Below are 27,445 nucleotides of genomic sequence, written 5' to 3' on the forward strand. Positions count from 1 at the left end.
GAGGCGAGCTCCGTGCCTTCAATTTTTTCTTTTTTTCTTTTTTATTCCCATCTGCCCCAAGAACACGTAACGGGTACTCCGCAATACTTACTACATTCAGTCAAAAGATACATTGGAAAGATTAACATAATTCAAGTAAAACATGGCATTATGGGAAAGAGACTGATTTACAGGAACTATGGCAGAAGCGAGTTTCTGTATGAAGACGCCCAGCAGTGTTCCTGTTGCTCTGTGTATCTGTGACACTCCAAAATTTTAAATAAAGATGTGATTGAATGTTTTCATTATCTTAATGCCTAAATTGGATTGACCACATTGTCAGTCTGATCAGCTGCATAAATTAATCATTGAGAAGATTGGGAGGAAGAGGGGGAGGGTCCCAATTGATGAAGCAACAATCAATTTGGCATTTGCATTTAAATATAGCTTTGGTATTTCATTTATTCAGTGCAATCTCCCTGGGGGGGGGGAGGGGGATGGAGGCAGAGCCTGGTTACCTGAGTCGGAATGGGTCCAAGACACCGAGGTCAGCATTGCTCCAGTCACAGGAAGGACAGAGAAGCCTCCATAATCACGAGAACGCTGGTCTTCTAGGAGATGACGCTTCTAGTGACTGGTAGAGAGGAGCAGAAGAAAGGCGGGATCAGACCGGAGGAGGAGAGAGGACCCGCTCAAAACAATGGCTGTCATCTGGCCTGACTCTCAAAGCTGCAACCCTTGGGGCGGGGGGAGGGAATCAATTGCAACAGTTACCTCTTATTTCTTGGGAAGTTATTGAACCACTGGGCCTTTCACAACAGAGTATTCTTACAACTGCCTCATGGGGCACAGAGGGACCCAGAAATTTGAAAATGCGTGCCACAGATATCATGAGATTATCTTACTTTACTACAACGGCCATGTGACATTCGTGAGATCATTTTACTTCACTATAGCTGTCTACATACTATAAACACTTGTCTATATACTATAAACACTCTATACACTATAAAGGAGAAACATCAGAGCACCACTCCCGGCCAGCGTTCCAGCATGTGGACCAGCCTTGATCCACTGGGCGGACCAAATACACAGGCTGCAAAGCCAATGACGCTCTTTTCTGCTGCTTTAAAATAAAATTCCTCTGGCTCTCCTCCTGGAGGAAAAGATCCCATCAAGCTCAAACTCACTAAATGGGCTGCAAACTACTGGCCCACATTTAACCAATAATCTTGCAAAAATAGGAAAGTTGGTACATGAGATAGATTGCATAATAATCTGTGATGGAAGATATTTTTTTTTAGCCTACGCCTCAAAGAAGACAAATGGACAGACTCTCTCACGAAAAGAACGAGTTTATCCCGTGCACTTCAGTGTAGAGAACGTGAGGAAATAAATTCATCAGATCAGTGATTCTCAAACTATGGTCCCTGGAACATCAGCAGTGGCATCATCACCTGAGAGTTTGTTCGAAATACAAATTCTTGGCCCCCACCCAAGATCTACTGAATCTGAATATTCGGAGGTGTGGACCCAGCAATCCGTTTTAACTAGCCCTCCAAGTAATCCTGACAAAACTTGGATTATTCATTGATCCACCTATTCAAAGACACCCCTTCTGTTGTTGTCAAGTCAAATCACCCTACTATAGTGCACATTAAGCTTCAATTAAAGGCAAAGCATTGAACCAAGGATTGGTGAGGGCGGAAGAGTCAGACAGAGACGGAACGTGATGAAGTCCCTGCCTTTCAGAAACGTGTCGTCCACCCGGGAGGCGAGCCGAGCAGCAGGCAACCCGAATACAGACAGTGTTATTTCCTCTAATACACAGCTGCAGGGTTTCTGAGGACACACCCGTTTCAGGTTGGGGTGGAGAGAGCAGGGAAGGGAAAGCGTCGAGACAATCACAATAATCACAGGCCCTGAGATCCCCACAGGATTTTGACAGGCGGGGGGGGGGGGGGGGGGGGGGGGGGGGGGGGGGGGGGGGGGGGGGGACAGGCCAAAGCTGTAGCAAAGGCCCAGAGGCAAGAGAGTGTGCGGGGCCATCCAAGTTCTTGGAGCCACCAGCTCGGGCTGAGAAACCTGAAGGCGGTCTGGGTGAGACAAGGTTGCTTCCAAGCACAGACAGGTAAGTGCTAGGGGCTTGTGACTTCTCTTTCTTGTGTGAAGACCACCAAGTGGCACCTGCCGCTTCCGGTTAGAAACGGATGTCTGATAAACCAGGTGACTTAGAGATTCCTAAAGCCGGTTTGCTTTTCGGTACTTTTGTTTTTTATTACTGCACTTTTTAAAGGGGTGCACACCTCAGCGGCTTTAAGGATTAACCGCTGAAGAGTCCTGCGCAGGAGGAAGACGCAGAAGAAAATTTGAAAGGAGGCACAAGAAGGTAGAGGTCACAGCAGCCTCGGGCCATTCTGCAGAGGGGCAAAATGTTACCATACCTAAAGGGCCCCTGAAGACATCTGTGGTTTTAGTTTGATAAAATAATTCATGCGGATAGTGGTGTGCCTTTAATCGTGGGAAAAAAAGATTCAGCCAAGGGATGGGGAGAGGGAAGAAATGGGTAAAGGGCTCAAAAAGGTACAGACTTCTAGTTATAAAATAAATACGTCACCTGTGTAAGTAATGCACAGCACGGTGACTACAGTTAATAATACCATATTGCATATTTGAAAGTTGCCGAGAGAATAGATCTTAAAGGCTCTCATCAGAAGAAAAGTTTTGTAACTACGTAAGGTGACGGGTACTAACCAGACTTCTACTGTGGTGACCATTTTACAGTGTACACGAATCTCAAATCACTACGTTGTACATCTGAAACTAACATGTCAATGATCATAACTTCCATTTAAACAAATTAAAACAGGTAAGAAAAATGTTAAACCAACCTTCAACGTCTCCACTTAGGAAAAAAAAAAAAAAAGGACTTTTCACGATCAAGAAGGCACGGCTTTTGCCTCTAGAAAACTGACATAAATAGACGGCTTTATTGCCTGACGCTGCTCGGTGCACGAGGGGGCACTGAAACGTTCTGACGTCCCGCAAGACTGATAGAAACGAAGCGGGGTTCAGAATCGGGGATATGTGGTTGCTTATCCGGTTCTGCCATTTGGCCATCTGAGTCACTGTGCATAAGGGACCCGGTCCCTGAAACCTCAGTTCTACACTGATCCCGAACGAGAGACGAGAACTTGCCCCACCTTCGTTGAAATGTAAGGAAAAACACAGACAGGAAATTGCTACGGCAATTACAAAGCACCATGCTACTGTAACGCACAGAATTATCCTGCTCATTGAGACAGCTGGGTACTAATATTTGTTGTATTGGCCCTTGAAAATAGAAAAATAAAATATTTCCTATGCCCTTGAGACTCACCTTTCAAATACCTGCAGGGATAGCAGTCCTAAGGAACAAACTTGGCATCAACAAAACCATTCTCCCAAGAAACCTCTCAAGGTAAATTTTTTACTCAGAAATTGTTTTTAATTTTATTTCTCTGACCACAATAGAGCATTCAGTTATCTTTCAGCAGTTCCTGGTGAGCACAACTCAGTCTTCAGCAACACTGACGTATACGATGGCGATAATTTATCATCTCTGCAGTAGTTTAGTCCCAGATGGACCATTTACTAATTTATTTCCATATGTAACTGGCAGAGAGATTAATCAGGCTTCCAACTTGGAAACCTGAATTGCGCTTTATTCCCTTAACAGGCTAACTCTGGACAAGAGGAAGTACACGTTTACACAGAAAGCCAAGAGTGCCTCTGAAAAAGCCTGTCGACCTCAGACACAGGCCTTTAAACACACGCGCGCGTGCGCACACACACACACACACACACACACACATTCACTCACTCACACAGCTTGTTCCTTATGTCAACTTGGAGGCCTGGCTCTTTCTTTAGATACTCCTGGGCTCTTCCCATAGGGGCGGGGTCTGACGACAGGGCTGCAGGCAGAAGTAAGCTCGGAGACGTGATGCCAATCAGCTCTAGCTGCAGCCCCGTTCCATGCCCCTCCCTGTGTGCAAACACAGGGTCTCATATTTCTGAAACTGAAGAGATCTTTCTGCCACGGTGCTGCGCCCAGCTGGCCCGGCTCTGTGGTGCCCAGGCACTGGAAAGTATGTGCTTTCTTTTTTCCACTCTTTTTAAGGGTCTGAACTTGACCGAGTTCAGCAGCTGCCGCTGTGTCCTCAGCGCGGCGATGGCTAAGGAATTGTTAGCACTGCTCCCAGGGCCCCTGATTTAAACTCGAGTCCACTTTTGTTTTTAATTCTACTCCCATGATATCAGCCTTTAGCAAAGAGTGGGTAACCGGATTGTTGTTCGATGATGGCGTTTACGTAGAGAAAGCCGGCCAACCCCAACACAAGGCAGAAAGCCGGAGCCGACCAGTGATGTCTTAAGTGAAACCCAAGGCCACAGCCAAGAAGGCTCGGCAGACAGGAGGACCATGTAGAGAGGTTATCAGCTGGATCCACACGCCTGGGTCACTAACCAACCATGTGGCTTTGGCGAAGTCCCTTAACAGTTCAGACTTACAATTCTCTCCCCTGTTAATATGAGGAGTTCAGCTCCCTAAGGTTCCTTCTGGCTGTAAAATCTCGTGATTCTATAAATATGAGAAAAGAAATCAGCCGTTCACTTGGTGTCTGTGTTTAGATGATGGCAAACAACCAGAAGTTTAGAAGCATCTGAAAGACACTGAACTGGTCCAGATGCTTGGTGCTGTGACAGACACAGCCTCTGGAGCCTCAGTATATCCCTGTGAGCAGAGGACATGAGCACTGGAGACTGTTTAATGACGGAGATCTTGATGAGGTCTTAAGGATTCAATGAAATATGACAGCTTGCAGTGCTGTTCTAGGTATTGCAAAAGCTACTCAAGTCCATGAGTCACGGTCCTCTGTCTTTAATACGCTTACACCTCAGTTAATGACAGACACAACTAATCTTAATACCGTGCAGTTCAGTGCTATAATTGCAGAAAAGGAAATTGTTATGGGAACATGAAGGATGGAGAAATCATCCCACTGAGGGTGAGAGGGAGACTTCTGTAAGGTGTTGTGGGAGAACCGGAAAGATGGGAATAAAGGCATCTGGGCCAAGGCAGCGGCCAGAGCAAAGGCCCAGAAACTTCCCGGCATGGCTGGGACATGGCATGCGGTACCCCAGGGCAATGCCACAAGATGCTCAAGGAAAAGGAGATCTAGAGACAAAGTGATGAAGTTCTGGGGTGACGGCGGGGGGGTCCGGAGCCGACAGCCAGGAAAGAATTCTTGCAGACGTCTCTGGTGCAAAAAGGGGATTTTATTAAAGCACGGAGACAGGACCCTGGGCAGGAAGTGCTGCACAGGTAACTGCTTATATATCCTCAGGTTGGGAGGGGGTTAGGGATAAAATAAGTCCCTAAGGAATTTTTGGAAGCAAGGTTTCCAGGACCTAGGTGTTGTTAGGAAAATGCTGTTTATTACCATGCAGTAAAACCTCAGTCACGGGACCCTTCAGATGTATATCAGGGGGTCATAAGCTTGGAGTATGATTGCCAGCATGTATCTTGGGGCAGGTGAGATAAAGGAAGTTTCCAAAGGGATTTTTATATGTTAAAGTAGACTTACAGGACCCTGGGGGAAGGGGGTGGCGGTCAGGATGATGTTAAGCCAAGATTGCCTTTTGCTCCTAGCAAAGTGTCATCATCGAGGCAGCTGAGCTCCTAGAGGGAGGTCACCCTGCCAGTTTCAAGGACTTGTCAATGGGCTGTAGGCAGTAAGGGAATTTCATTTTTCATTCGCTTTAGTTTCCCACAGCACCATGGCAAGCACTTAAAGCCCTTTCCTTTGTTCTTGGGTAGCCAGGAGTGTCGGAGGCACATCCCTCATATCCCACCTGGGGGGGTGGGAGGTGGGGAGGGGTGCCGTTGGTCTGTATTTTGCCCTCAGCTTGCCTCACACTCCCTCATCAAAAGAGCTGAAGAGGGACCGGTGGGGAAGGCCCTGGACGCCGGCCTCCGGACTGGCTTTTACCCTGTGATCACCAAGAACCTCCAGAAGTTCTGAGCAGCGGACGCTCCAAATGAGCTAGGCTGCAGAAGTTCGTCTTGGCAATTCTACTGCCGTTTGAGATGGGAAATACGATCAGTCTGTACCTTCATTTTTCTCTTATTCACTCCATGCTGCCACTATTTGGGAATCCCTCAAATTTATTTTTTTCCAAATCAATTTCCTGGCCCTTCAAATGGAAGCAATTGAGTTTCCTACAAGCACTGCCAGGATTTTACATTCGAATGACTGGTTTGGCCTAAGGCTTTGCATCTAGGTTCCTGTGTTTTTCTCTTCTTACAAAAGAGTCAAAACCACACGGTACAGACTCACGGATTTGTTGTTGTTGTTGTTGTTGTTGTTGTTGTTGTTGTTTTCCCTCTTTTGCCCTATGCTGGAAAATATTCGGGGATGATGGAAAAAACGCACAAACCTCTCGACGGTTGGAAGGGCTTGCTCTAGCGCTCACAAAAAGACCGAAGTTGAGTTAGTCATTCGAAGTAGTTCACCGACACTTTTTTGATTCCTGGTGTCCTCGCCCAAGGTTAATAAACCCCAGGTTTCCAGGGCCCCTCAAGTGTAATAGTAGAAAATCACGCAGACCCTCATACCAACGGTATCTGGTTCCTCTGCCTGGGGGTGGGGGGAGGGGCGCGAGCACAGGTGGCTTCTGCAGCTGTCACCGAGAAGCTGCCCACCACCATGATACAGGGCACGGGGAGGGGGTCCGCAGACCCTAAATGGGCTGCCCCTAAAACGGGCTGGTGTCGCACAACAAAACCGAGATGAGCGGGGCAGTAAGAGGAGGGGCTTCTCCTCTGAGGAAGGAGCTGCCTTGGGCAGGAGCCGCCAAAAACCGAATTCTCCATTGAAAACACACCCTTCCCTTCCCATCTCTGGGTGGCTCAGCCCACAGATGGGCATAAATGGGAGGCTTCCACATTCGTTTTCTTTTGGGCCACCTTATTTAGAAAGGCAGATCGTATCTGTCCACCGGGGTGCTGACGAATCTAGGGTTCAAGTCCCTGATTTATGATTCAAAATCTGTCCCAGCCCTCCACATACCCAGGTGTTCTGGAAGGTCCAGAGTGCATAACGTCCCCCCGCCCCTCCGACCCCTCCAATAGGCGTTCTGTTAACATCTAAGCAAATCATTACTGTGAAGAACATACGGGATAGTCTCTGTAGTTTCCCGTGCACAGAAAAAAACAGTCTCATCCACACCAAGAGAGTTGCATGTCTCAAGCCACTTTTTGTCAAAGTCCACCAATGGTCAGAAAATGAATCCTCCTCAAATGAATAGATTAGCTTAAATTACCATGCCATTTTACATTCTCTCCACTGATAGATGAATAATAAAACTATAAGGTAAATGTAGCTTGAACTGAATAATGGGCATAAATAAAAATATTGTGACATTAAAAACTCAGTATAAATTGAACTACAACATACTCGAAAGCTCCTGCAATCATAACGTGCACACTGAAATCCATTAACCTAATACCTAGCCTGCTGTTCAAAAGAAGAAGTCTACGACGTAAACAAATACATATCTGAACACTTCTCCTAAATTACTGTACAATCCGACTGCAAAGTCACACACTTACAAAGTCTATCATCTGCTTTTGGTTGCTCTCTAACCAACACGCAAGTCGTACCAGGCTACAATGTGGCAGCATAATATAAACACAGAACCAGCAAATGGTACAAAAGTAGCAGCAAATGTCAAAGACAAACCAGGGTCATCCCCGCGAGAAGAGAGATATTTACATAAGCATTCAGAAAAGACAATGGAGCCCCAAATTCCCTTTAGCTGCACACCTAATCAACCTCTCTGCTCCTCACCTGATCATTTTTATATAAAAGCAATTCCCACAATGATGCACGCAAAGACCTTAGTTGCCATAAACTCAGCAGCAGTTAAAGATTCTGTTGCACATTCGATTTGCTTTGAGACTCAGCTATTTTTCAAGCAAAGCTTTCAGTCCTTACCCAGCACTACCCCCCCCCCCCAAAAAAAATTAGCTTCACTGACAATACCCTTCTTAAATCTGTCATCTGCCAAGGCCGTTTTCTTACCTTTGTAACTCACTCACATTTGTTTCATCTGATGATTCTTACCCAAGCAAGGACAATTGTTTGACTGAAATCTTGCAACTTTCAACTTTGCCCAGATTTTGCTGTCGTGAGGAAGGGGAACGTCGAAACCCCGGCACATTGCTCAGCTGAGCTAATATACATCTGAATCAGAGCTGTATTTTAAATTCTTTTACACTTACTTAATATAGTGCGTGCTGCCTGTCCACTGATGCGATATCAGAAACCTGCAAGCTACTATTTCTGCAACTGTGTCACTGTAGATAGTCTGAAACATGTACGTAGCTGTTGCCATGGAAACAAACACAGCTAGGGTAGAGTGCCACGCTGTGTTAATTCCTTCACCCATGAACCCCAGGGGAATGCTAACATTCATCTTCTTTCTCCTTTAGTCTCACGCTGCTTTAATATTTTTTAGCATTATCAAATGATGTACTAAATACATATGGTACACCTGAAAATACGGACAGCTGAAATGAGCTGTGTGCCAGCCTAGCCTATTGGGTGCTGCTTAAGGTGCTACAGCAAACACAATGGATCCTCTCACTAACTTCTCCCGGGAGAAAGAGACAACTTTGTTTCTTTCTTTTAAAACAGTGTGGGTGGGACAAAAAGGTGACCATCCCGTCTCCCCAAAGAAGAAGTTATCGTGCGATGGCACCAGAATAAAGACGCCATCAGAAATGAGCCTCAGCAGTTCTATGAAAGGCAGTGGAGGTCTTGCAAAGTTTCTGAAGTGGGTCCAAGCTAAGAGCTCTTCTTCCTTCTAACGAGAGCTGCTTAGCAGGCTGTAAATCCAATAGCTTTAATTAGGCAAAAGCATAAACCCTCAACAAGGGCTTCATCTGTCCCTGCTTGGTCTTTGTTCCCAAGCCCATGGAAGAAGGTATTAGAATGAGTGAATAACTAACAAGATGGAAATCTGCCATCGTTCAGGAGAAATGTGGTTTTCCCGGAATCTGAACATTCTCGGTTTTGCTTCGAGTTCAAATCGGTGTCCTCATCAATTGTTTGGACCAGTGGCGAAAGGTTAAATATTCTTTTATTGCACCTACAAGGCAAACTGTACAGATATTGGCACATCGGGCCATCTTCCCATTATTCAAACCAGGACGCCGCTTTGAACGTTGGGGTTACTTATGGCAGTAGACAAAAAGTAAGCTGTTCGAAATCTTAATTACATCCTATCCCTTGGGCTAGTTAATAATATTCAATCTAGATGAAAATGGCCACACTTTAGATTTGCATGCTGATGTGCCTCACTTGAATACAATTTTCGCTCTAAACAATCAATTGTAGGCTTTAAAAGTGCAGATCCGTGACTCTGAGCTGGCCTCTTTTAAAGAAACCAACCACTAAAGAAACCAAATAACCACTTTATTTGTGGGCATTATGGCAAAATCATCCTACAGAAGACAAGGAAAATGTTCCTATCATTTTCCCAAATTGAATCATTCGTGGCTTCATACTATGATAAGAATAATCAACTCATCCCGAAGATAAAGCAGAACAGAAAATAGATACAGACACCTTAGTGGTGAGAGAGATGTCACTTCTTAAAAGCATCTCAAGATGATGTTAGGGTCAGTACAAAGCCTGGCCTTTGAGTATTAGCAAGGCCGGTAGAGATTACCTTTTAACTAATCACGACCAGTACTTAACAAACTTAGCGAAAAGAGTCACCGCAATAAAAACAGTTGTTTCATGGGGCGCCTGGGTGGCTCAGTCGGTTAGGCATCCGAGTTCAGCTCGGGTCATGATCTCGCAGTCCATGAGTTGGAGCCCCGCGTCGGGCTCTGGGCTGACAGCTCGGAGCCTGGAGCCTGCTTCGGGTTCTGTGTCTCCCTCTCTCTCTGCCCCTGCCCCACTCACTCTCTGTCTCTCAAAAATGAATAAATGTTTAAAATATATATACATTTAAAAAACACAGCTGTTCCTTACGTTTACTTGGCACTTCTAAGTACATCTGTTGGGCTTTACCGAGCATTTTCACATAGGTCATCCCATTTGACTATGACAGGATTATACTTTCAATGAGTTGGGCAACTGTCACCATTCCCACCCCTCATCAGAGAGAACTGAGGTTCCCAAAGTCAGTGACTGGCCCAGGGTCACACATTGAGTGGTAGAATCTTATCGTCTATTACCTGATCTAATAACGGTCTTTCCATGTGCCTCTGGGTGTGCTCACAAATGCAGTTGGTTGTAAAGGACTTAAAATAACTCAGTAACAATACTTATAAAGAAGGAGGTCTTGAAACACACAAACAAACAACTGGTTCTGTTTCTCTGGACTACGACACGACCCCAAGGAAGTAATAAGCCATTCCAGACTTACAGCCGCAGATAAATGAAAGTGGATTTCATCGTGATTTGTGCCATTCACAACCCCCTGCCCACATTACCCTGGATATCAAGAATTAACTGCATTTGACCACGCTACAAATTTGGAGAAAGAGCACTGACTTCCCTAGAAATGAATTTTTCCAGACCACTGACTTGTTCTAGTTTGGCCGGGGGTTGGGGGCTGTTCATGAAGAGCACAAGGTATCCTATGGGTAGTGTTCTGGAAGCCTGGGGATGCTCCAATTCAACAGTATGGTTTGGTTCCTCTTTTTTTTTTTTTAATGTTTTATTTATTTTTGAGACAGAGAGAGACAGAGCGTGAGCAGGGGAGGGGCAGAGAGAGAGCGAGACACAGAATCTGAAGCAGGCTCCGGGCTCCGAGCTGTCGGCACAGAGCCCGACGCGGGGCTCGAACTCACAAACCATGGGATCATGACCTGAGCTGAAGTCAGGCACTTAACCGACTGAGCCACCCAGGCGCCCCTTGATGAAAACACTTCTAAATTGGAGTGTATAGGAAAACTGAGGGGGCATGTACATAGCATGTAATTTAGCTTGTTATAAATATTTTTCATGACATGCCCGGCATCACGCACATTATGATACAGAGGTGCTCTCAGAAGCCGTAGGAGCATGGGCAGGCGGGGGAGGAGGTCACCCACACAGGAAAAGGCCCCACACTACTGTGATTTGCTAATCCCTATATTTACATTTTAATTCTCTTTGGCCTCTGCTGGCCCTCCTGGCTGTCAGGGCATCAGCTGGCCTCCTCACCACGCAAAGTGGCCTGGCTCGTACTATTCCCTCCCTGTTTGATTCACATCTAATATGCCAGGGGCTGGGAAACCAAATAAGAGAGATGATTAGAATTTTGTCTGAAATAAGATGGATACAGGCCTGCGAGAATGTCCCTGGGCACAAAAGTGTCAACTTTTGGATGCCATGGACTCCAGGTCAATTAGCCTAAAGCCAGTCACCTAATGAGCAATTTGCTTATAATCTGAACCCTTTCCGAGTGCTTTTACACGGGAATGTCCTTTACTTCTTCGGCCATGTCTTTGGCATGATGAGGTTTACAAACTGAGCCTTCTCAGGGCACACCAAGCTTGTTTTTAAATGTAGTTTATGTGCAATTTTAATTTTTAAATTAAATAATGTTTTGAGATACTAGCAATGAGTGCAAAAACGCTCAAAACGGAATTGAATTTCTGGTGAACTGATTATTAGGCAAATTAAGACCAGGAGAACTGGTCTTAAGGAAATTTTTACTTCTAATTTTAGGTGTTGTTGTTTTTTTTTTTTTTAAGAATGCAAAAACCGTCCAAGGAAATGTGCAGTTCGATCAGGCAGAACGCACAAACCGACTTTCACATGCCACCTAAGTCTTTTTCCCTCATTGCACGGGACTCCGCACAGCCGAGTTTCCAGCGTCCGTGGAAGTAAGGAATTTTGTGTCCTCGGGCTTTGCTTCTGCCACCATGAATTTAACCTGTAGGCTGAGTCTCACTCAGAGCGGGGGTCACCTTCCCACTCATCCGGGGGACTCCGATGTGTGTTTGAAAGTTGTAGCACAATGGCACAACCCCATGATCTTTTGCATCAAATCCACGCACGGACCGAAGAAGCCTGAGAATCACTCAGCTGATAACCCAATTCTTTAAAAAAAAAAAAAAAAAAAAATTATGCTTATTTATTTTGGAGAGGGCGGGGAGGAGCAGAGAGAGAAGGAGAATCCGAAGCAGGCTCCAGGCTCTGAGCTGTCAGTACAGAGCCCGACGTGGGGCTCGAACTGATGAACCATGAGATCATGACCTGAGCCAAAGTCGGTCGCTTAACTGACCGAGCCACCCAGGTGCCTCTGATAACCCAATACTTAATGCCAGGGGACAAAAGGCCCAAGGTCAAGGTGTATCCAGTGTGACTGGCACGGGCAGCACGACTGCCATTCAAAAGGAGAGGCCAGGTACCTTGCAACACTCTGTCCCGAGGCCCCTTTGAGAGGGAATCCAAAGACCAGGCTTGCCGTAAAGGCCAGAATTCACATTGACCTGAGAGATCTGGGACAAGCTGGTGGATGTGCTCCCATCAGGCATGATCAGGGCTGCAGAGTGGCACAGGACAGAAGTGGTCCCTGTGCCCCCTAACATCCATGGCTCTGACACAGACACTGCCCCTCTGGGGAGAACCCCCAAGCCACTTAACCACTCTGCAGAAAGCAAGAGCTCCCAACCGCGAGGCACCCCGGCACAGAGCTTCAAGAATGCCAACCAGATAGTAAGGGTCAGCTTCTTCCTAGAGCAGCCGTTCTGGCATCCGTCGTGTGGGTGGTGGGGAATGGTGGGGGCCAGCTCCTGGAGAAACTGACCAGGAAGGCCTCACTTTTATGATGCTCCCATGGGTGCTCAATGTTTGGGAAGGAAATCCTTCTGGGAACAGAAACATCTCCTTTTCATTCTGAAGTTATCCTTGTGACATTTGCTTTCAAGGTCTCCAGTTGGGGACAGAGTAGCTAGGTGTCCCCCACCGTGTACGAACTTGCTCTATCTCTACATGGAAGATAATCAATGAACTCAACAGATGTGCCCTCTACAGGGTGACGTCCACTCCGGGACTGGACACAATACCTAGCTAGCCACTGGGGAAGCTACAAAATACACTGTTTTCCTTTTTTAATCTGAGGAGGCAATGAATTACATACATGTGGTTTATCCTAATCCTCCCTACTTAAGAAAAATGAGGTTTTTAATACCATAGGTCACTAGTAACGCACATAATCAGAATATAAACCACTTTTATACTGGAACATTTCGGGGTCTGTTTTAATGGGGATCAAATAAGACCATCGACTTACCTAAAAAGATGTTTGTTTATTTCCCAGCCTGAGACAGTAAACAATCTGATGGGGGCAGGGAGGGTGGGAGGCAGTGAGGCAGCAGGCACTGCGGAGACAGGGACCCAGGATTCTTCCACCGTGTAGCTCTGTTGTTTCCCACCTTTGTATGGCAGCTCACTACCACCCCGTCCTGTCTCAGTCAGAAGCAGGAGGAAAGAAAACACGGAGGGCTTGATCCTTTGTTTTAAAGGCAAAACCCACAGGCGCCTGGGTGGCGCAGTGAGTTAAGCGTCCCAACTCTTGATCTCGGCTCGAGTCATGAGCTTACCATTTGTGAGTTCGAGCCCCACATCAGGCTGTGCACTGACAGCACGGAGCTCGCTTGGGATTCTGTCTCTCACTCGCTCTCTGCCCCTCCCCTGCTCGTGCTCGCATGCGTGTACTCTCTCAAAATAAACAAGCATTTAAGAATAACATAAAATAAAATAAGATAGAATAGAATAGAATAAAAAATAAAATAAAATAAAATAAAATAAAAAATAAAATAAAATAAAATATAAGATAAAATAAAGGCAACACCCAGATGTCGTACTGGTAGCTACTGGTTTATCTGATAATCAGCCAGAACTTAGGCACTTAGCCATGGCCGACAGAGTTCAGCTAAGGCTCCGGGGTTCTCCTACTGAAAGGCAATGGCTACTAGTAGATAAGTAACAGTGTTTTAAAAATGCTAAATGCGTTTGTGGATACAAAGATTTATAGTAAAAGTTGACGAACATGCGTGGGAATGATAAGCACCAAATCAAGATAGGGATTATGTGGGTCACGAGGGAGAGGGGAGGCCTGAGATTGGAGCATACGGTACGCAGGGACCCTGCAACTGTACCACCAACGTTTTATTTTTTAAATATTTGAAGCAAATGGGGCAGAATGTTCAGATCAGCCAAAGCTGCATAATGGACACATGGGTGCTTTTGATGTTTATATGTTAGAAATAAATCTAAATCAAAAGCGGCAAAACTGTTAAATTTAGCATTATCTCTACAGCCCAACGGCAACTCAATTCACAATTAAATTATATTTCGCCAACTCTAAAACGCACATTTTTCTACATTTGAACTCTCTGAAATGAGTGCATCGAGTTCTACCGGGCAGCCTTTTGTCTTAGGGGTACTTAAAATAATGTTTTATTTTACAGTAAATGTTAACTTAGATGTGAAGATATGGAAGGCATAAATCACACTTCGTGGTGCATTTTAGTACGGTCGACGGTGGGGGTGGGGGAGGTTGCCACAAGAGGGCATCTCAAAGCTTACGAAGCTCTCAGAGCCCCGTACCTGGGTTCTCTCTGTCTGGCGGTTTTCTGACTTCCAAGCTAACATTCCTCCCAGTGCGAGTGCCTCTGATTGAGGTCATGCAAAACACACACATATGCAGACTAATCTTCTCTGCAACTGAGGAAAATGGAGCAGATGAAAGCCCTCCTTTATTAGTTCTAAAGTACTTGAGAGTCTTTTACCTGGGAAGTGACAAAAACATAAACGGCACCTGCAAATGAAATCCAACTCCAAATAGGAAGAAAACGGGGTCAGATAATTACTGAATCCAAAGTTTGGACAGGCTGAGCAGACACAGCTGCCTGAGATCAACGAAGGGTGCTCGATCCACCCAAATCTAGGTCCACGCGCCTGGCCGGCAGAGGTGACGGGAAAGAACACCATGGTCCGTTCTCCTTTGATGTCTGTTACATGCTATGGTGGGGCTGCCTCGTAGGAAGTTAGCTAAGAATGCATCGGCAATATTGTTCCCTCAATATTAGCAAGATGCAAATGAAACAAAATGGGGGAAAAGACAATCCATACAGCTGGTTTATCAGAATGCAGAAAAATAAATCACCATTTCTATTTAAAAAAAAAAAACATTTATGAAAGTTTTCTTCATTTCTCACATTCAGTTAGTATACAGTTGGCATTTTCAAAATTCAAACCTGATGTGGATTTGGAATTCAATGAAGCACATTGGAAGACATCTGAGCGAAAAAATACAAGTTCTAGCCATATGCTACTCGTGCATGAATTTGAATATTTGAAAGGTAATCTAGAAATGCGAATGTTTCCAATTCTCCTTACCAACAACAGTAATTCATAGCAACCACACGTTTTATAGATTGAGCCACTTCACCATCTGAGAGACAACAGTAGGACAGACGGAGTCAGGGGCTGGGCTTCTGTCCCAGCCTGGCTAGTTATGAGTGTGCGATTTTCACAAGGTCACCACCGCTCTGAAGGTCGGCTTGGTCACTGCTCGGGGTGCCTCACTGGGCATATTAACACATTAAGGAGTTTGGAGAGTTTTCAAGTTTGGTTAACTAATGGATGAAAAACCGGATGACCACTCACAATGGCTGCTTCCCAAAGACAAACCCGACACCATGAAACAAGCTCTAATATCAAGCCCATTGGATTTTCTCCTTACTCCATGCTATTTATCTACATGGTCAGAAAGGAAATGACCCAGGGAATTCAACCAGCAGCAGGGACTCTTCTCCTGGGTCTGGCAGGAGAAGCCCTTGACTTGCGCCCTTGACCAGGACAACAGGAGCTCCCAGCCCCAGTTGGGAAGGTTCCCTGACAGTGCCCAGCTAGCCTTGTCCTCTTGTCCCTGGGCCAAGCCTCTAACTGGGTCACTCAGCCAACGAGTATACCAGCCAAGTGGTCATGTGGATCGCTAATCCACTCACGTGCACTTGGGAGACACAAACCCGCAGAAGACCCAATCTACGGCGTTATGCTCCCTCACTTTCCAAGCCTCATGTCAAGAATCCATCCCACGTGTTTGCAGGATGGCTACAATGCACTCAGCACTGTGATTCCTATGTACCTGGAGACGGGAAGTAGACGGCAAGACTTGTGACAGAAATAAGCCATCTTTTACCAACTTGTTGAGAAGTCGGGAGAACAAAAACGATAGTATCCTTCCGGATCTGTCCTGGCAATAATTCACGACGGCCTCACCCTTCAATCTGCTCCTAAAGTTTATGAAGACGGGTGCTCTTCCAAGGGGCATTAGAGGGCGAGTCAAAGAGCCACAGTTTGGTGTGAGGACAGTGTTGGAGTGTCCATGACCACTTGGTCTAGCTGCCCGTGTCTCCACGCTGCTCCCCACTTCCCACCCCAATTCGAAGCCCCAGGTCTGGGGGAAATCTCTGAAGAGTGGCTTCGTATTGTTTGGGAGAGATGCTCTTCTTGGTATAAACTTTTTGTAAGACGATGCAATCATGGCTGGTAGGACGGATAGTTACCACTTCCCGGGTCCCAGTGAGCCCATCTAGAGATCTGGCACCCTGAGCCCTTGGATCCAATCCACACTTAACCCAGGAGCTTCCAAACAATACATGAACTTCTCGCGAAGCACTTTCTTCCTCGACAGGCCTTCACGTATCCTAGAAAGCAAGGATGATCTCCGCCCCGGACAGTGACATAGAACCAAAGCCAGAAGAGTGAAGGTCCGGAAAACACGCACGATCTGGGACTTAGCTCCCTCTGCAGTTTCTTCCAGGCTAGGCTGTGATGGTCTGGTTTTCTCTCTGCAGTCTAAACTTCATCAGAGAGCCAGTGTGACCCAGGGTGCTTCAGTGGTTGCTATGAATGTTGTTTTGTTTGCTTGCTTGCTTTAATCTGTAGGTTGCCTAAGATTATTCAGCTAATAAAACAGCGTCCCTGAACCCACTTGCTTTAGGCAGCATGGACAGCAGCTGATTAAGTCGTCAGTCAAGGGAGCCCAGAAGGCCATCTAACAGCACAATGGCAAAGATCTGAAAACACCCAACCCCAGCAAGCACGGGGCTGATCTGGAATTCCAAGGTGGTAAGGTAAGACGCAGGGCCACTGGAGCGATCGGGTTCCCCCACCAATGGAAAACGGCAGTGACAAATGAAGCCTGCTTTCTACTACTGCCCTAAGCAGGCCAGAAAACACTTGAGAAACCTGAGAATTTGACCACATCCAGAAAACCAACGTTCAATAATAACTCCCCAGTTGAGCAAGCGCTTGGCTGAAAAGGTCTCTCTATTTGGTTGTGAGCCATACATCAGCTTGCCTTAACTTTATTGTAAGGAGAAATCCAAAACCTATTCTGAAAGAGATCAACCCTAACTTTATTTAGGTCACACCACTGACATACACAAATAATGGGAAGTGTGTGACTAATTCCGAAACAGCCAAGAAAGGTCCATGTCTAGTTTGTTTGTTAACCCACGCTAATCCGTGAGGAACATTAATGGGCATTTGCCATTATCTGCCCATCAATGCTGCAGTCATTAAACGAACAGAAGTAGAGAGGATTTCACACTCATTAAAATTAAAAAAAAAAAAAAAAAAAAAAAGTATGCTAGTACCTAGTGACTTGGGCCCGGAAATCACACATTTACGAACAGCTCTCAAAAGCATTTATATAATGAAGCTTCAGTAACCTGGCTGTGAAGCAGAAATGATTATAACCCCATTTTATCAATAAGCAGCCTGATATCCAGGCACGTGAAGCGATTTGCCCGAAGTTCCTCAGAAGTTAATAATAGCCGTGCCAAAATTAGATTGCTGAGACGTGAGACTCGGTCCCCAGGCCCCGGGAGCCGGGTGGTGTCTCTCAGGAGGGCAGGCCCAGGAATGCTGCCGGATCCTAGCACGGACCGGCCAGCTCCATGCAAAACCAACGCTCCTCTGGAGAAGCGACACCTCCACGTACCCTCAAAGGCAACCAGCCTTCCTCCACCTGGACTGGACCGAGAAGGGGTCTGGCTAAACACGATGGGAATTTGGTCTGCAGATTAGCCAGCATGCCCAGGACTCTGCTCGAAGCACGCGCCCTCCCGAAGTGGGCGAGGGGTGGTAGGCTCTGGACATGTGTAGCCCCCCCGTTGAAAGGAAAGAGCATCTCTGCCGAAGGAAGGCATTCTAGAAATTCCACAACACCCAGACTACCAGCGTCCTGACGCACCTCCCGCCCCCCTCAACCCCAGAGTGTGGTCCGATGAATAAGGGGGATGGGTGCTAAGAGGGGCACACGCCTGGACAAGCACCTGGAAAAGCAGGAGTGGGGCTGGAGCAGGGAATGTCAGTGTCACGCCTGACTCCTCTTTCCGCAGAGGGAGAAGCTCAGGCCGACGGGCAGTGACGCGCCCGCCCCAGGTTGCCCGGATCCTCAGTGGACATGCTTCACGCAGACTCCCCGGCTGCTGATGCCCAAAGCCACAGACAACTCTAGACCGGTACTTCTCAAACTCGAATGTGTCCACGGATCACTCGCAGGCCCCATCAGAAGCAGGGGCTGACTCAGTAGGTCTGGGGTGGAACCCGAGACTCTACATTTCCCACCAACGCTCAGGGGACACCCACGCCGCCGGCCTGTGGACCACATGTTGAGTAGCAGGACCCAGAACAGCACACATTCTGTGGCCTTATGACTCCAGGCCTCTCCCCAGCTCCAAATGATAGGCTCCGCACACGGCCAAAAAAAAATCAAGTGATCACTATCTATTGGGCTTTTTTTTTTTTTTAATTTTTTTTTCAACGTTTATTTATTTTTGGGACAGAGAGAGACAGAGCATGAACGGGGGAGGGGCAGAGAGAGAGGGAGACACAGAATCGGAAACAGGCTCCAGGCTCCGAGCCATCAGCCCAGAGCCCGATGTGGGGCTTGAACTCCCGGACCGCGAGATCGTGACCTGGCTGAAGTCGGACGCTTAACCGACTGCGCCACCCAGGCGCCCCCTCTATTGGGCTTTTTAAGGTATATGTCATATCACGTCCCTTGACGTGATAGGACATCCTCGACATTCCTACTAGCTAGCCTTTATGTCATCTGACATCCACTCCCACTGCCAACAATGACTCTGAGCTTCTCTGCTACCTCTCTCTCCCTTCCCTCACTCTGTTCCACCCACCCAGGCCTCCCTGGCTATTCATGGACCAGGCCAGGCCCCCTTCAGGACCTCACAGTTGCTGCACCTTCCAGCTGAGGAACTTGTCCCCTACGGATATACTTGCCATTATCCTTCAGCCCCTTGGGAGGGAAGCCTGTCCTGGCCAACTGGTTTAAAACTTTATTGGGGCACCTGGGTGGTGCAGTCGGTTAAGCGTCCGACTTCAGCCAGGTCACGATCTCGCGGTCCGTGAGTTCGAGCCCCGCGTCAGGCTCTGGGCTGATGGCTCAGAGCCTGGAGCCTGTTTCCGATTCTGTGTCTCCCTCTCTCTCTGCCCCTCCCCCGTTCATGCTCTGTCTCTCTCTGTCCCAAAAATAAATAAACGTTGAAAAAAAATTTTTTTTTTAAAAACTTTATTTAATGTTTATTTACTTTTGAGAGAGAGAGAGAGAGAGACAGTGCAAGCAGGGGAGGGACAGAGAGAGAGGGAGACACAGAATCCGAAGCAGGCTCCAGGCTCTGAGCTGTCAGCACAGAGCCCGAGGCGGGGCTCGAACCCACAGACGGTGAGATCATGGCCTGAGCTGAAGTCGGAGGCTTCACCGACTGAGCCCCCCAGGCGCCCCCTGGCCATCTGGTTTAAAGTCACAGCCCTCGACCCCGCTTCCTCCTTCTCTAGAGCACTCACTACTCTGCAGAGTATATGTATCATTTATTTTGTTCATTGTCCTTTATCCCCTAGCATGTCAGCCCCAAGAAGGCGAGGTTTTGTCTGTTTTGCTCAATGCCATATCTATTCCAGTGTATGGCACATAATAGGCCCTTAAATATTTGTGGAATGAAGACAAAATTTTAATTTTAATACAAATGTTAAAGCGCCAGCCACCATCCCTACGGACCTCAGGGATCACCTGCTTACATCTAATATGGTAGTTTCCAATCTGAAAAAACTACTTCAATATTTCAGAAAGATCCATTGTTAGACTGTAGGAGATATTTTTATCTTGTCAAGCAAGTACGGGCTTTGTGGAGGAAGGCAGCCCCCACGCCCTCCAGCTCTCATTCACCATTCAGCCCGGATTCCTCCTCCTTCCCCCTCATGGGACCCACTCAGACAAGAGGCAGATCAAAATTGACAAGCAGACCTCCCCAGGAGAGGGGCTTCCCACGCAAACGGGGAGGATTTGAGAGGCGCTAGAAAGCAGGATGGGGGTTCCGCCTGGTGTGCGAGAGAGCCCGGAGGCTCGGAAAGTTAAGCGACTGGTGCAGGGTCTCACTGCCATTTGGTGGTAGGGCTGGGACCAGAACCCAGGACGCCTAACTCTCAATCCTGCACCCTCTGCTCCTCTTTAGAAACGGAATCTGGGATCTGGTCTGAGAACGGCTTCGGTTCCAAGACCCAGGACAGGGATCCCGGGGAAGTCTTGTGACATCCACAGAACCAGTGGAAGTCAGATCTTGCCAGGGGCCAGGCCTGCATGTCCCCTGAAGGCTATCATCACGCAGGGAGGGCCGTGTGTCCAGGGTAAGCCCAGGACCCACGCTGCCCTGCACCTCACCAGCACGCACCTCCAATCATGGAGGAGCCCCGTGTGGGGGCGTAGGCAGCTCCCCCTAAACATCCAGAGGATCCACGGTCATCATCGTGGTCACATTCAGAATGACAAGACATTTTTGGAGCTTGGAGGCTGTGACTTTGAAGTCACAGATTGAAATAGTGACCAAGTTCCATACCTCCTGCCTTTTCCCAAAGACCGTCCCACTCCCGTTCTATTCCGAATGCACATACCTGGCCAGAGCAGGCCTGGGTATTCCTTGACTCACATTCAGATCATCTCAGAGGCTGGGGGTTCTCGGAAGACCTGCTCCGTTTCTAATCCACATTATAACTCATATTATCTCACAGTCCTGTTTGCCCTGAAGCCTACAGGTTACCCCCTAAAGGCGTTGGACCTAAACTAGCCCAGGTTTAAGGAGGGTTTGCAGTCCCAACGGTGCAGACTCTCTAAACACAGTAAGGATAGTCCACTCTTTCTCAGAATGGCAAACCCCTGCTCTCTGCCATCTGCCTCCAGCAGAGAGCTGGCTCTTATGCCCGCATCCCTCCAGAGCAGGGCAGGAAACCATATTGAGGGTGGGTAGTATGATCGGCTGCTCAGAACTCTAGGAGAGGAAAGACTTCCTCTACCCTCTTAGGTTCCGTACCCGGGGCCTGTACATTAACCTGACAAGAGACAGACTAACAGGGGGAAAAGCACACAAATTTTCTGTGACAGTAATATTTTTATGTGGCACAGGGGGCTTCACAGAAAGAAGTGACAGCCCCAAGTGTTTGGATCCAGGCGTTTAGATACCATTTTAACACAGAGGGATACGTTGCGGAGACGTGACAAAGCAAAAGAGTAAGGGATTTGTGGGCAGTGACTAGGAGATATGTGGGGGAACTAATGTGGGAGAGAAGTGAGGTTTCTCTGTACAGGCTCATCTGAGCGTCGGCTCCCCATCTCCAGTGATGACTATGTTCTCCTCTTCCTGGTACAGGGAGGCCACCTTTCTCACCGGAAATGTATGCCCTTCTTTTAGGTAGAGACGGGGAGGGCAGAGAGCCCTTCCTGTCTCAGCTGTTTCTCAAGTGCCTTCAGCTCAAAATAACCAATATGCCAAAGTGGTAGGGTTGGGGACAGCATGTTCTGATCCCCTTCAGGGCTGTGAAGCAAGGGCTGTTGGGTGTCTTGGGGACAGACGTTCACATGTCAGAAGTAGTAGGAGTGAAATATCAGAAAGAAGCTAAGCAGTTACAGTAGGGTTCGGGGAACTTCCACGCAGATGCAGCTTCCACGCAGTCTAATGCTACCATTTTGAGTTTGCGGGGTTTTTTAATTTTACATATATACATATATATATTTGAGAGAGACAGCATGTGTGCCTGTGCACATGTGTGCAAGCAGGAGAGGGCCAGAGGGGGCGGGAGAGAATCCCAAGCAGGCTCCATGCTCGGTGTGGAGCCTGACGGGGGGCTTGATCTCATAACCTGTGAGATCACGACCTGAGCCCAAATCAAGAGTTGGATGCTTGACTGAACCACCCAGGAGCCCCTGTTTATTTATCTCAAACCATATCCACTGTTACCCAACTATAACTATCTCCTACTCTGTCTTTCCCCCTTCTCTCTCATTCCCACACACACACACACACACACACACACACACACACCATCCCCTCCACTTAGGGAAGAGTTGGTAGCATTTCCAGATGAACCAGGAGGGAGGGGACATCGCTTTATCTTTGTTCCCTCCAGCTATTGTGGAAGGGTCACTGGAGAACCAGGTGATGATGCTGACAATGGAAGACACGATAATAACCAGCCAAGCCAGAACGGAGAAGATGCTAGAAAAAGAGAAAACCCACGAGTGAGGGAAGAAGAGGGTGAAGCATGGAGAGAAGCTGTCCTAACAGCCGGGTAACCAAGCACTCCACTCCCACCCCACGGGGCAAGAGCCTCGGGGACAATGGAGCCGGACATTCTGCACCTCGCTGTGCTTTTCTGCTGCAGGTCTCAAAGGGAGCTGGCTATTGTAAATGGATTTGCCCTTGGCCTCTGCATCAATCAGACTTGAGTCCTTAACATCTGCCAGCGGAAGCTTATGGCTGTCCTCACCTCCTCCCTGGGGAGAACCTCTGTGTAAAGCACATGCCCGGACAACAGCAATGTTACCTCAATTAAGTGCAATTAAACAGCCAAACAACGTTCCTTACCGCACAATCTTGGAGCTGGCCCCTTAAGCCTTGGGCATGGACATCATCTGCTGTGACCAGACTTTACTGATAGGGAAACTGAGGCCCAAAGGGGTTGGTCAAGGTCACGTAAGCTGCTGGGAACAGAGCTTGCACTGGTTGTCGGGACAGCCCTCTTTCCACTACTCACACTGCCTAGAACAACTACATTTAATTTTAGTTCATCACACATTCAGCTTGCGCTTTCGAGGAATTTTATAGTCCTCACTCCATCTGTGCATTTTGCCATTCTTGTAGCTTTCCCTTTATTCGGTGCTTCCCGTGGATCTATCTGTTGCGCTCTCCGTAAAAGAGAGAGGTCCACGAGTTAAATCGATCGTCATCTGGCTGTCGTTTCGACCGTGTAGAGAGGCCAAAACATTCACAGCCGAGCGTACTCCATGTTACTCTGAAAACCCAGTTCCAGATCGACGATCCACTTGGGGTAAGGGCAGAAAAAGAGTTCTTCCAAGCTTTACCGCCACTAAGAATAAGGTCACCAATGTCAACGTACGGCACACGCTGTCACTTACAGAGGTCCTGGGTTTTCCTTTTCAGAAAGGCTTCAAGTACAGGGAAGCCTATTTAGGTTGAAACCAACCAGTCGGAACGTGGTCACATGTGCATAACTGCTCAAACAACACACGTAATGAAAAGTTAAAGGTTCGGTTCTGAGGCTGCCCAGTCACGAACGCCCAGGGTGTCAAAGTGCAACAGGAACCATCCCTGTGGCCCTTGGTACCTGAGGAGCACTTAAGGGGCCGTTAATTGTGACAGTGTGTTTGCCCCTGGGACCCGGGAGCAGATGTGGGCATCTCTGTCACGGCATCAGTCAGAAGCCACCCCCCCGGAAATGGCTGCAGGGTTCTCAAAATGCCACTGGGCGTGAACGAATAAAAAGCATCCCAATTGTCCAAATTAAGCACCCAACAGGTACAGATGAATAGTTGATTTCATCCACAAGTTGTGCGTCTCGGGGAAGGAGAGTACACAGCATTATTGTTTGTGGAGCACCTAACACAGAAGGGCATTTTATTTGTGTGCAGATACTGTGCGTACAGAGATGGCTATCTGTGCAGATAAATGCTTCAGGGGCTTTGAGCTTTAGGAAGATGGAATCTGGCTACAGTTTCTTCTCTCTCTCCTCTCTGTGTTGCTTTAATCTTTTATAACCTTACAGAGGCCAGATGGAAATGGATGCTTCCGCTCTCCTAAGGTGTAGAAGTAAATAAGCAAATGAAATCTCAAGGATGAACACATGTTTAGTATTCTACATGCAGTAACTTGTCTTCCTGCTGTGACATACGTCCTGGCTCCTATGACGACAAGGCCACCGAGGACTCAGGAACGTAGAACGGTATTTCGTGGCCTCCTACCGTACGCGAAGCTCTGTGCGAGGCACCAAGGATCAGGCTTCCGGTAGCTTTGTGAGGCAGACAACCTGCAGAAAAGACACTCTGTCCGGCCCTCCTAGTCTCGGCCCCGAACCATTGTAGGGGCCTCTACTTTCTCCGGACACGGTCTCCTTCTCCTTTCAACTAGCCTCCCAAATCCCAAGATCAACAGGGTTAAGTCTGGGTGTTACACACATGAGCCAAAGATGACCCATGTTGGCTCCTGGGTTGTTTATTTCTTCACTGCACTCAGACCTGTTAGCCCAAAAGTCTGCTGGCGCCTAACTCAAATTCTTACACATCCCATTATTTTTTTAATAGCCCAAACAAGCAGATTTTTAGCTATTTACAGCCTGCCGGTTTTGCATACCTCACAAAACCACACCAAGCATCTGCTAGCCAATGACAAGATACAACCTTGTGGTTATAAACCCCAAAGCCACCACTGCCCTTTGGAGCTTCCTGACACAGACCAGCCCTGACACACTGGTGGACACCACCTAGCCACACGTGAGACCCTCTCCAGTTATCCTCTCCCCTGGAGTGACCCTCCCCTCCTCCCCTTCTGAAGAGGTAGGTACCCTCAACCCTCCCGCTACACTCTGTGGACGGACTCCTGTTCTCGGGGGCACCACCCCCTGCAACCCCATGTCAACCTGCCTGAATATTGCCCAACAAAGGTTGCATATACTACTGCTACTCGTAGGCATATCGTCTTCCTTGATCAGTCCTGAGACCCCTCAAAGGCGCTACACCAGGGTGCCATATTTATAACCATGTCACCTTGTTCCCTGCCCTAGACTGATTGGAGGAGGGGCACAAATCTGGCCCAAGCCTGGCCAATCAGATTATCTTTCTCAGGAAGAGAGACTTGGGATTCAGAAAATGGAAAATGCCAAGTCAGACTCCCAGGTCTCCTTATAATATATTTTCCCCCACTCTGAGAAAACTAAGTTTGTTTGAAGGGGTCTCTGTGACGTGGTTTTTTTTTTTTTTAATTTTTTTAATGTTTATTTATTTTGGGGAGAGAGAGAGAGAGAGGGAGGGAGGGAGAGAAAGAGAAAGAGAGAGAGCGAGCGTGTGCACAAGTGAAGGAGGAACAGAGAGACAGAGGGAGACACAGAATCTGAAGCAGGGTCCAGGCTCTGAGCTGTCAACACAGAGCCCGATGAGGGGCCCGAACTCACAAATCGTGAGATCAGGACCTGAGCTGAAGTCGGACACTTAACCGACTGAGCCACCCAGGCACTCCGTGGGTCTCTGTGACTTGTAACAAAAACTTGTTAGACAACTGAAGAATATGGGGCACCTGGGTGGCTCAGTCGGTTAAGTGCCCAACTTCGGCTCAGGTCATGATCTCATGGTTCGGGGGTTCGAGCCCCATGTTGGGCTCTGTGCCGACAGCTCAGAGCCAGGAGGCTGCTTCAGATTCTGTGTCTCCCTCTCTCTCTGCCCCTCCCCCGCTCATGCTCGCTCGCTCTCTCTCTCTCTCTCTCTCTCTCTCTCTCAAAAATAAATAAACATTAAAGAAAAGAAGTTTAAAAATGGTGGTCAGCTTTGGAATGGAGGGCAAGGATGGCTCACAGAGCCTTAAAAAACAAAAACAAAAATAGAAATAGAAAGGCCCAGCATAGAGACAGATGACTTTCAATCACTGGCAATCAGGGAAGAGCTCATATAAGAAACAGGAATTGGAATGAATTCTTCACAAGCAGCCATTCATAGAGATGTGAACAAGCATGGTGGGGCTGCTCAAAGGGACGGTGGGCCAGCTGGAGGAAATGGTGATGCTGGAGGAAGTAACTGAGGCCAGACAGCTCAGCTGAGCTCAGCTGGGAAGGCCTGTGGATGCTCAGGCGGCCAGCCACAGGATGCCGGGATACCTGAAGGAAAACCTGAAGGAAAACCATGTTCTTCTTTCTCCAGAAGTTCTGAGGTGTCTGGGCCAATGCTGGGGTACAGTCCTAACTGTGCGGCTGAGGTGACACACTTCCATTCCTTCTGCCTCCCTTACCCTCAGGAAAGCTAGAAAACTATGGAGAAAGGGGTGTGAGATTTGCAAGGGCAGCTGGCTTCCAGAAGTACAGACGTAAATCACTGTCTGTGAGTGAGGAGACAGCCGTCCTAGGCAGCAGGGATCTGCTGAAGCCGTCTGAATGAGGCAGGAACGTGGAGGTTGATTTCATTAGGAAGTTCTGGCTGTAGGTGTTGAAGATCGTATGGAGGGGGAGAGCCTGGCACCGGAAAGTCAGATATGAAGGGCTATGAAGTCTGTCCTGAGAAAACGAGACCAATGGAATGGACACGAGAGCACATAATCTCTCAAGGAACAGCAGGAGTCAAGACTGGAACTGCCCAGGGTAGGAGGGAGGCAGCAATGCCTTCACGGAAGGGGGTGAAGCCGAGGGAGACGGAAGAACCTAGAACCAGCGACAGAACTGTCACAGTCCAGGAAAGAGGAGGGTTTTGCTTTTTGTAATAACAGACCAATCCTCTAGAAAATAACAACCACCGACCTTAGATTTAAAACCCAAGCAAATGAGCAAACAAACAAACAAAAATACCACCTGAATGCAGTAGAAAGCAAAAACTATAGGGGAGTCTACCCTTGAAAGAAGGGGAAGGCGATGGGTACACTTGGCGTTTTTTAAGACTTGTCACTAGTCAGGGCCACATGGGGCTCTTAAAACACGGATACAAACCCCACGTATTATCGGCTGGAAGAACCAGAAGGCAGAGTCCAGTACAAACACAGCAGATATAAAGTGAGGGGTGAAACCCCATGAAGGAGAGAGTCTGAGAAAGGGAAGCCCCAAGTCTCAGGTAAAAACTCTACCTTGATCTGCAGCTCCCCATGTGGGGGGAAGATTACAAGCAGCCAAGCTGAGGCTAAACGAAATGTGGAGAGATTAGGCTACAGTCCACCACAAAAAAAGACAAGGGTTGGAATCAGAGTCAACTCAAGATAACTGCCTAATGACACAAGACAAGACAACTCAACATCTTTCAAGAATAACAGAACCCAGAGTCCCTACAATCTATCATTCATAACCTC

The 27,445-nt window shown here is 47.6% G+C and overlaps 1 protein-coding gene across 3 annotated transcripts in view; it reads right to left on the minus strand.

The window, feature by feature from the left end:
• FOXN3 (forkhead box N3) overlaps positions 1–27,445 on the minus strand; it is a 400,702-nt gene that overhangs the window by 285,482 nt on the left and 87,775 nt on the right. For all 3 annotated transcript variants that reach the window (XM_043556816.1, XM_043556818.1, XM_043556817.1), the window contains exon 2: positions 498–613. The gene's annotated coding sequence lies outside the window, so the exon portion shown is untranslated. The remainder of the gene's footprint in view (positions 1–497; positions 614–27,445) is intronic.

Source organism: Prionailurus bengalensis, chromosome B3 (genome assembly GCF_016509475.1).
Source record: "Prionailurus bengalensis isolate Pbe53 chromosome B3, Fcat_Pben_1.1_paternal_pri, whole genome shotgun sequence".
Classification (NCBI taxonomy): Eukaryota; Metazoa; Chordata; class Mammalia; order Carnivora; family Felidae; genus Prionailurus; species Prionailurus bengalensis.